The sequence below is a fragment of the Festucalex cinctus genome, chromosome 16 (assembly GCF_051991245.1).
Source record: "Festucalex cinctus isolate MCC-2025b chromosome 16, RoL_Fcin_1.0, whole genome shotgun sequence".
In the NCBI taxonomy this organism is placed as follows: Eukaryota; Metazoa; Chordata; class Actinopteri; order Syngnathiformes; family Syngnathidae; genus Festucalex; species Festucalex cinctus.
In genome coordinates, this window is record NC_135426.1 from 5,547,912 (window position 1) to 5,559,300 (window position 11,389).

General features: G+C 40.5%; 1 long non-coding RNA gene across 1 annotated transcript; it reads left to right on the forward strand.

Moving 5' to 3' along the window:
• The first annotated feature begins 2,589 nt into the window (after positions 1-2,589).
• On the forward strand, positions 2,590-3,048 carry LOC144003609 (uncharacterized). The gene is made up of 3 exons (XR_013279029.1): positions 2,590-2,602; positions 2,700-2,798; positions 2,908-3,048. It is a non-coding gene; the product is annotated as an uncharacterized LOC144003609 (long non-coding RNA).
• The last annotated feature ends 8,341 nt before the right edge of the window (positions 3,049-11,389 follow it).

Genomic DNA, 11,389 nt, shown 5'->3' on the forward strand with positions numbered 1-11,389 from the left:
CAAATAAATGTAATTAAATTGGATTCGTTAATGAATATTTCACAATCAAAATGTGAACAATGTGAATTTTTTTTTCTGTACACTGAGGCACAATCAAACTGGCATGATCACACAGCTGCAATAGAAATAAGTCACAATGGGATGTTTTTGTCCATTTTGAATGCCCATTAAGTGTTTTTCAATGCATCTTAATGAAATTCTTGATAAGTTCCCGGTGAAAAGTTATTTCAACAAAACTGTATTGTGAGCTACTTTAACGTTATACATCTTGAACATTAATGTTGCAGGAAAATGGAATAAATAAATGAATAAAGTCTCATATGATATGTTAAATACAACTGAGCTGTACCTGCAATGACTCCACCACTAGAGGGAGACTCAATCAGTGCAAGATCAATCAAGAATGTACAATATGCCCAATTCCAGTATTGTGTTAAAGTGTGCAGTTCACTATAACAGGGAGAGGGGGACGGGTTACAGTCTGATGGACTGCCCAGCCCGGTGACCTTTGACCCCCCACGTCACGGCATGAAAGAAAGCAGCCTGCCGCTGCTGGATGAATCCTGCGTAACCTCCGCTCACAAGACACGACACGTCTGCCACCCGCAGTGCAAAAGGTCGGGCGGAGGGGGGCTCCTGATCACGGCCGCTTGCTGCCTTTCTCGGTTTTCACTTGAGCAAAAAAAAAAAAAAAAGTCATGCTGAATTGATTGCGCGCATGGTCAGGAGTCAGCGTATGCTGATGCGAGCTGACGTTAAGTGAAAAGCTGGAGATTTTGAAGGTGGAAAAAGAAACACGCAGGCGAGCTGAGTGAGCCTCAAGTGAACTCGGACCGACGCTTTCACATTTCGCTTAGGTTCATTCGGAGCTACAATAATTCATACACCCCCCAAAAAACTGTTGTTTGAAAAATAAACCAATAAAGACACAATATAACCCAAGAAGTTGGGTCAGATGTGTAACCCCACAAAACCACCCTCAAAAAATGGTTTTGTTGGTTATTAATGTGTACACAGAGCTCCTGAGAGATTTTTTTAATACAAAAAAAAAACAAAAAAAAAATTGGACTGCATAAACTGAGGGAAATTTGTCCCCTTTCGACCCATAAATGTATTATTTTTGACTGATTTTAGATTGCATGCACTGGATCATAGGGTCACAAAATTAGGTACAATTTCAGGTGTTTTCTTACCTTATTATCTATCCATTGGTGGGACACAACTAACTCAATTACATAATGCAAAATCCCTTATAACTCACTTCAACTCGTGGCATATAAATCCATAATAATAATCATCATCACATAATATCTAAAATGGAATTCCACACACCAAAAATTCACAAGGCACAATCCACAAGGTGCAAGGTGCAATTAATTAAAATTGAATTACAATTTCAATTATTACACTCCACAATTACAAAATCAGCATAATCGTTAAAGAAAGATCAATACTCATTTTTTGAGTTGTTTAAATTTATACATTTGCACCGTTTTTAAATTTTACTAACTTAAAATAACTTAATAAATAATGTAATAATAATTTTTAAAAAAATCATCCAAATGGAACTTGCATAATTATAGTGTTTCAAAGAATTTTGTCTAAAAATATTTTTTGGGTTTTTTACGTTTAAACATTTTCTTGTTTTGTACCTGTACCAAACTATATATATATATATATATATATATATATATATATATATACATATCATCCCATTGCATAGTGCATATGCTGCACTCCAACTTCAAGTTTTTGTCAACATAAATATATATTATAAATATATATTAGGAATTACGTTTGGTCCAAAAGAAACTCACATCATTAGTGGGGTTTTTTTGTTTGTTTTTTTAATTGGTCCTAATATTTTTAAATGCTTAAACATTTTCTTGTTTTGTACAAAAAAAGTTTTCACAACATAAATAAATATATATTATTATAAATATATATTAGGAATTACGTTTGGTCCAAAAGAAACTCATGATAGTCATCATGATAGTGCTTTTTTTTTTTTTTTTTTAATTGGTCCTAATATTTTTAAATGCTCAAACATTTGCTTGTTTTGTACCAAAAAAATGAATTGTTTGAATAACCGTGATTTCAATTATTGCCAAAATAATCTCGATTACATTTTTTTCCATAATTGAGCAGTCCTATCACAAGGGACTACTTTTTTTTTCAAAATGCAACTCAACTGACATCAACATATTATAATAAATCATAACAATAATAATTATAATAATAATAATAATAATAATAATAAGAAGAAGAAGAAGAAGAATGATAATAATAATAGTACACCTAAGTCGAGCTTTTGTGACAACAAATTTGTGAGAGGATCAAAAGAGATGCAGGGACTCCACCTTGAAACTTTTATGGTTATATAATGATGTGCTGAAAATAAAACTAGTTTGGAAGATGCTTCAAGTCAGTCCACGAAAAGGACCAAAATAAACCACATAATAAATGTAGCAAGTAGCACCTTAAGGGGTCGCTGTAATCCTTTAACCAAATTAGGGTTAAATGAGAGCACGTGTGTGTGTACGTGGGTGTGGTTAAAAACGCCACACTGAGTTGACCACCAGAGTGATTGCTGGGCTCGCATGTAGGTGTTGTGAAGCGAACCTGTTGGTGAATGTATTTTAGACTGTTTTGAGTGTGATATTGATAGACTACGTGTTTTAATAATTTCTGTTTGACAGGATTATATGAGGCTTTGGTGCCAAGGACTTCACTGAGACAAGCATTGTCATCTGGGTGCTTGTAAGCATAACTGTGTGTGTGGCATTTACGACGCACAGGTATAACCTTTTTTTATTGTTTAAACATGTTTAGTGTCTTTCTAAGCATGTTTTAAAACTTGTATGTATATGATTGTAAATCCTGTAATTTTGTTTGTTTTTTTTACAGTTATTCTACATGGCACCTGCTGTCCTTTTTATAATTTTTTTTTTTTGTTAGCCTGACTAAGTGTCCTTTTTAGATTGATTAAAGGTTTCTTATTTTTATTGTTATTCTCAGGTCACTTCCCTCATAAATATTATATTATGTCATGTTACTTGTTAAATAAATATGACTATCTAATTGACTCCAAGCTTATTATATGAAATACGGCACTACAACATTTGCAGACCCGTTACCAGAGCCCAGGCTTAAGGGGGGCACATGAAATGCATGGGCGGGCCCAATTATTATGAATACCATACTGACAGCATTAACTTGGCCAATAGGCTATATTTGGATAAATTTATGTAGCACTGTCATGCATCTATCCATTGAAGAAACCTGTTTCTCCTTGGAGATGTATCATCAAGCCACAACTCATTGGATTAATAAGGAATTATTATTACCTTTGATTATATTATCCCATTCAAAGTCAATATTACTATTTTTGCCGATGTAATGGCAAATACAATTGCCACATCCAATAGGGCGGATGTGCTGACATATTGCTTCGAACGGGCCACCTGTTTGAACGGTGTCTGCAGCAGAATTAAAAAGAAAAAAGGAAAGAAAAATCCTACTTCATTGTAGATGCCAAAACGATATGTGGGTCCCGTAGAGTTTTTTTCTTTTTTTTTTTTTCAAGTGACTTTAGTTGCCAACATGAAAGAAGTTTGTATGTCCCTCCTCACTTGTCTTGTGCACCAGCGTCCTCAGAAACATGCAGCTTCACTTGTACAAAATGTACATGACTCTTGCATTGAACGCCAACATTGACATATTTGTCGCGTATGCGTATAAGTCAGCGTAAGGCAGGGGTGGCGAGATCCGGTCCTCGAGGGCCGCATTCCTGCTGGTTTTGGATATTTCCCTTCTTCAACACAGCTGATTCATGATCAGCTCATCAGCAAGCTCTGCAGAATCCTGATAACAAGCCTGTTAATTGGAATCAGCTGCACTTCGAGTAGGGAAATCTATAAAACCTGCAGGACTCCGCCCCTCGAGGACCGCAGTTTGCCACCCCTGCTTTATGCGCTGGAGCATAGCTTGCTTCTCAGACTCATCCATGGCAGCACAGAAATCCAAAACGGCCCGCTGTCTCAGACACCAAAAGGTCGTCTTCTCCTCACTGTTCCTGCTGTCCTTTATACTAATTAGGCTTAAAAATAAATAACTCAATGGTCACTTCCCTATCCTGCCGACAACGCCAAATGTTCACACCCGTCACCATGGGCGGGCCATAGGGGTCCGTGCCCGCCCAGTTGAGGCATGAATCTCTAAAATGGTTCTCCTTTTGTTATATTTTTCCATTCATTCGGTTTAGCACTCTTATATCCGAGTGTCAGTAAACGCAACACAGGTCTCGCGGTGTCGGAGGTATGTTACATTTGTGTTGGCTGCTTCAGTTCATTGCTTCTAATGCTCGCCGAATTGTTCGTTTTTGGCGTCGGCTACGGCCAACGGTGGCCATTTGTACAAGTAACGTTTTCTGGCGGCATTCTTGCAAGATGTCACAATATGAAGAAATAGTGGTATGGTTTTGTTTGTCTTATCTGCAACAGCCATCACAGTCTTTCTGAAAATAATGCAAGATATGCCTTACGCCAGGGGTGGCAAACTGCGGTCCGAGAGGGCCGGAGCACTGCAGGTTTTATAGATTTCCCTACTCGTAGTGCAGCTGATTCCAATTAACAGGCTCGTTATCAGGCTTCTGCAGAGCTTGCTGATGAGCTGATCAGGAATCAGGTGTGTTGAAGAAGGGAAATATCCAAAACCTGTAGGACTGCGGCCCTCGAGGACCGGATCTCGCCACCCCTGGATTAGAGTGTTGCCCTGCTGTTTTCCTGGCTGACCTCCGTGGTTCAAAAACTATGGGCACGCCCTTTTCCTGAGTGGGATCCTGATCTAGGTTAAATTGAGAATCAAACAACTCAGCATTTGCAGGATACATAGTTACATTACTATCCAACTCTAGTACAGACTCTACCTCAGACAAATTACCAGCACTATCATCTACATTCACGTCCGCTGGTGCGTCTTCCATAGTACAATTCTCAGTTCGGCTCTCAACTGCACTTCTCAATTCTGTCCTATGGAGTTGCCGAAGAGGCCCCTCCTGACCCACTGGAGTGACTGAATAGACAACCCCCTTTGCGGGTGGTGGATGAACTACTTGATAAAGGGCAGGATCCCAAAAATCTTGGATTTTATTCCTCCCCCTAACCGAATGATTTCTTGTATAAACAAGATCACCCTCTTTGAAGTCAACAGCCATACATTGGTCCTGCTCTCTAAGTTCTCTCTTTTTATCCAATCTTTTTTGTACGGTTTCATAAGCCATATTGAGGGACCTCTGATGTTCCTCCACCCACTCCTCCAAAGGGAGGTCCAATTCGGACTCCATCCATCCATCCATTTTCTTGACCGCTTATTCCTCACAAGGGTCGCGGGGGCTGCTGGCGCCTATCTCAGCTGGCTCTGGGCAGTAGGCGGGGGACACCCTGGACTGGTTGCCAACCAATCGCAGGGCACACAGAGACGAACAACCATCCACACTCACACGCACACCTAGGGACAATTCGGAGCGCCCGATTAACCTGCCATGCATGTCTTTGGAATGTGGGAGGAGACCGGAGTACCCGGAGAAGACCCACGCGGGCACGGGGAGAACATGCAAACTCCACCCAGGAAGGTCCGAGCCTGGACTCGAACCGGAGACCTCAGAACTGGGAAGCGGACGTGCTAACCACTCGACTACCGTGCCGCCCCCAATTCGGACTCCTCCACTCCAATCTGCATATCCACAGGCAACCTTGGCTCCCTCCCAAACATCAAAAAGTAAGGAGTCCTAGCCGTCGACTGGTGCACTGTGGTATTATAAGCATAAGTCACCTGAGCCAAATGCCGAGGCCACCTACGCTTCTGCTCCGGTGGAAGGGTTCGCAACAAGTCGTGTAAAGTACGGTTAAACCGATCGCATTGGCCATTTCCCTCTGGATGGTAAGGCATAGTGCGACTTTTATCGACCTTCTAGATTTTACAAAGTTGCTGAACAAGACTACTTTCAAAATTTCGCCCCTGATCCGAGTGAATACGACTCGGGGGTCCAAACAACTGAAACCAGTGTTTAACTAGAACTTCTGCTACCGTACTAGCACGCTGACATCGTTTAGTAATCATGTCCATCAAGTCCATAAGGGTATGAGAGTAGTCAATCAAGGTCTCCCCTTCAAGTTGTTTACAGTTGTAAAACCGCCGCTGTAATGCAATATGAGAGTGCATACAGCCATAGACTTCTTTTAAGACGCTGAAAATTGACTCCATGCAATCTCGCGCTGCAGGTAAAAATTTTACCTCTGTGCGAGCAGCGCCCTCTAGATGGTCAAACACGATTTGAGTTCGTTCTTGTTCAGTCCTACCTCTTTTTTGTGCAAAAAGTCTAATTTGTTCAATCCATTCATCCAGAGTCCTGGAATCCTTACTGTCCACCTTTCCAGAAAACGATGGCAGCTTCCTGTCCTGCTGCACCAAGATGACTGGAGGCTGTATTTGACTAGGCCCCCCACCTGTAACCCCAGTGGAAGTGGATGGCATCTGGGAGTCCTCAGCTGCAGTTCTTATTGCAGCCAGCTCACTTTCCAATTCCTTTATCCGTATCGGCTGCCACAATCGGTACAGGTGGGGAAAACCACTACCTCCTAAACTTAGTGCATTATTTATTTATTTATTTTTTTACATCGTCGGGTCGACGATGCTCTTTGTCGGGGAGGAATGTAGCAAGTAGCACCTTAAGGGGTCGCTGTAATCCTTTAACCAAATTAGGGTTAAATGAGAGCACGTGTGTGTGTGTACGTGGGTGTGGTTAAAAACACCACACTGAGTTGAGCACCAGAGTGATTGCTGGGCTCGCATGTAGGTGTTGTGAAGCGAACCCGTTGGTGAGTGTATTTTAGACTGTTTTGAGTGTGATGTTGATAGATTACGTGTTTTAATAATTTCTGTATGACAGGATTATATGAGGCTTTGGTGCCAAGGACTTCACTGAGACAAGAATTGTCATCTGGGTGTTTGTAAGCAGAACTGTGTGTGTAGCATTTACGACGCACAGGTATAACCTTTTTTATTGTTTAACATGTTTAGTGTCTTTTTAAGCATGTTTTAAAACTTGTATATGATTGTAAATACTGTAATTTTGCTTGTTTTTTACAGTTATTCTACACTGCACCTGCTGTCCTTTTTAGAATTATTATTTTTTGTTAGCCTGACTATAAGTGTCCTTTTTTAGATTGATTAAAGGTTTCTTATTTTGTTATTCTCAGGTCACTTCCCTCATAAATATGTTACTTGTTTAAATAAATATGACTATCTAATCTGACTCCAAGCTTATTATATGAAATACGGCACTACAACATTTGGCGTTGTCGGCAGGATAGGGAAGTGACCATTGAGTTATTTATTTATTTTTAAGCCTAATTAGTATAAAGGACAGCAGGAACAGTGAGGAGACTCCAAGCTTATTATAATATATATAATAATTTATTCACCATATATGTAAGTTTACCTGTATGGAACTTCCTCCCTTTATGGAGCATGCCAGTCCCTATAAATAAAATACTAGCGGTGTTAGTGCAAGGAAAACTCGAGGTAAGAGTGCCCTCTATGTGCATTTTTTGCACCTTGCTGGAAAAATGTCCTGCAAAACAAATAATCAAGCGCTCCCCAATTAACGAGCAGAGGTCAGTCAGCAGCCTTCAAAAAGTCGCAATCGGGATTTGATGGCAAGTCTCCAGCAGGCAGTAGATGAAGAGCCGATCTGGATCCCAGCTCAGACGCTTCTGTACAAACCTTTTTTTTTTTTTTTCTTCCACTAATTCCGGATGACGACACTCCAAAACAGCAGTCACGCTCGCGCGGGCCAAATGAGAAAAGCACTCCGTTTGAAGTCCTGTTCAGTTAATAAGTCCATTACAGAGCATAAAAAACGCAATTAGATGGGAAAATCTGCAGTTAGAGTCCCCCCACAAAAAAAAGCACATCCCTGATGGTTGGCCATGTTGCTGCAAGGCAACCATATTAGTCCATCAACCTGCACTCAAGTAATTAAGAGTCCAAATCAAACGAGGCCGTGTACATCACTGATTTGCATGCGCACTGCGTATACCAGCACTTGTAATTATGTCGGCAGAAAATGAGATTAAGCAGGCTCATTATGTTATTGATTAGACCGGATATATGGATGGCAGGCAGGCAGGACAAACAGCATCTTTAAAAAGAAATCAATCCATAGTGGATTGAAGGCAGAAAAAATAAATAAAAATAAAAGTCTACACACCCCTATCCAGCTTTTTGTGATATCAAAAGTAGAATACCACAATAAATCATTTCAAAACTTGTCCCTTCGTTAATCTGATGTCCAACCTCTATTGAAATTGGTGGTGGGGGTGGTGGGGTTTGAATCATATTTTTTTTTTGTGTGTGCGTGCATTTGCATGTGCGTGCGTTTGCATACAAATACGTATAAATTTATACTCATTAATTCACCTAAAACTTTATAAAAATCCCATTACCCTTCACCTTAACCAGGTACTTCAGAGTCTCGCCAGAGTCGTGCGATTCAAATGGTCAGGAGACCAGAGAAAAGGTCAGAAAAGATAAAAAGAAAAGAAAGATAAATCAAAGTGAAATCCAGCACCGACCAAACACTTCCTGCCTTCCCCATGGTTACAAAATCAAAGTCTTACGCCAACCCCAGAAGCCTCTAAATTCCAACAAATTAACGAGATCTCAAGAGACCAGAGGAAAAACTAAAGAGAGGAGGGAGGGAATGATCGATAAGGCAGAGTGAGATCCATAGAAGCCAGTACATCCAATCCATCAAAGTGAAATCCAGCACCAACCAAACCCCTCCTGCGTGGTTACAAAACCAGAGTCTTATGCCAACCCCAGAAACCTCAAACTTCCAATAAATTGAGATCTCAAGTGACCAGAGGAAAAACTAAAGAGAGGAAGGAGGGAAGGATAGATAAAGCAAAGTGAGATCCACAGACATCAGCACCCACTGATTCAACGGGCTGTGGGAGGGAGAGGCGAATTCTGTTTGAGTTTCAGTAGATGCTGGTGCGATGGATCTGGCATGCATAAGGACCACCACCAAAGAAAGAAGCCGTCAACCGCGGCCTAGCAAAGCGAGCACCGCCCCCCCGGAATCCCCCAGGCCGCGGCAGCACCAAGGCCACCCCCACGCCACCCAAGTGGACACTGGTCGGCGAGCCGACCCAGACGCCCGGAACACCCCCGCCCCAGCCCCGGCCCACACCCCAGAGCCCAAGGCCGCAGAACGAGGCCCGGCGGGTTTCTGGGGTTGGCGTAAGACTCTGGTTTTGTAACCATATGGATGGTAGGAGGTATTTAGTTGGTGCTGGACTTTACTTTATCTTTCTTTTCTTTGACCTTTCCTCTGGTCTCCTGAACTTCACGACTCTGGCGAGACTGAAGTATCCGGTTAAGGTGAAGGGTAATGGGATTTTTATTAGGTTTTAGGTGAATTAATGAGTATAAATTTACACGCATTTACACGCACGCACGCACCAAACGCACACATACGCACAAAATAAAAAATAAAAATAAAAAAATGATTAAATAAAGAGCAACCAGTTGGCTGGCAACCAGTCCAGGGTGTCCCCTGCCTACTGCCCAGAGCCAGCTGAGATAGGCGCCAGCACCCCCCGTTACCCTTGTGAGGAATAAGCGGTCAAGAAAATGGATGGATGGATAAAGAGCAATGATGATAAGATGTTGAATGGGTAAGACTGCCGAATGAACAATTCTGAGCTCTCTCTTTTAAAAAAAAAAAAAAAAAAAAAAATAATTAAAAAAAAAAAAAATGGAATTGCAAGACCCTTCTTCATGTACACGATGCACACATGACGTCCCATCCGCAGACAGAGGGTGGGGAATTCAAAACCCGACTCCAGTCTGAAAACTGAAATTGGCCAGAGAGGCTTGCAGGAGTCGTCCTTGTCAACAGTCCAGGTGTGCACCTACTAATTTGAAGATGTTTCAGTCATAAATATCCAAATAAAATGGTGATTGTAAAGATATTTTTTGGTCAATTTGTTACAGAAAATAGCTATATTGCCATGTTGGAATATATAGGGTTTTCTTTAAATATATCTGTCATTATTTTTTTTTTTGGGGGGGGGGTCATTTTATGTATCAATAATAATCATGGTATAGTGATATATTATTGTTAAAAAAAATAGTATTACATTTATATACATTTATAATTTTACTTTTAATAAATTTTTGACAACTGGACACTTGATAAGGTACACCAAACGCTGCCCTATGCAATAAAAAAAAAAAAAGTAGTGTCTGTTTTAACATTGAAGACATATTTCAGTTTGCATGTAGAGCTACATGGTAGTCAACAAAAACTAAACATGAAATCATTTTGTCAACGCACATTCACCGGACTAAAATTAGACTACACTAGATTAAAATCAGGATGTATTTTCCTCGACTAATGAAGATGAGATGAAAATGTGCTTCACTTCTTAAAAAGTGGACAAAAATCTGGACATTTTAGTTCATGAACAAAAACGAGACGATTGTCTCTGCTAATCTGTCATGTGACACATAGTGACACACCCCCTTTCAAATTGAAGCTAATAAGTGCAACATGCACAAACATGGGACAGACAGGAAGTGGATTCACGGAGAAAGGTTAAAAAAAAAAAGTAAATTAACTTACTAGCTTGTAGCATGGAGCTACTTGTTGATATACTGTACTGTCATTGTGTCAAATTGTTTTTTGTCAAAAAGATGAGAAAATTTTATGTGAAATAATGTTGAACATTTCCGATCTAAAACTATCTGCTGACAACAACAAAAAACACACAGGGGTAAAATGGTTGTCCTGACTAAAACTAGACTAAAATGTTGACAGTTTATGTTGACTAAAACCAGACGAATAAAACTGTTTTCCTGAACTAAGATAAAGACCATTTATAGTCAACTAAAAATGGACTAAATAAAAATAGGATGGAGGTTGACTATGTTAAAAACTAACAAGCGTCATTGTAAATGGACTGAAACAGACTAAATTTCAAAATGGCTGATCAAATGAACATTACTACATGAGAAGGCGAAAACATTCAAAGCAAATCTCAGTCTGAACTTTCAAGTGTGTCGGAATTTGAGGCACTTGCGACTTGTGTTCAACTTGTTGCAGCCATTTTTTTATTTTTTTCTTGCTGAAAATATGCACGGAGTGCAGCGTCGGGAAGAACAAACCCGTCTCCGACCTGGCCACGGCGCTCAGCAAGACAGATGTGCTGATATGCCATCTATAGCTCGCGGGCCTTTTTTGCTGAGTTCTAAAGGCTTCCGCTGTCAGAACGGGCCCGCTTGGGAGCGCATGACACAAAAGTTAAATGAAGGTTAAATG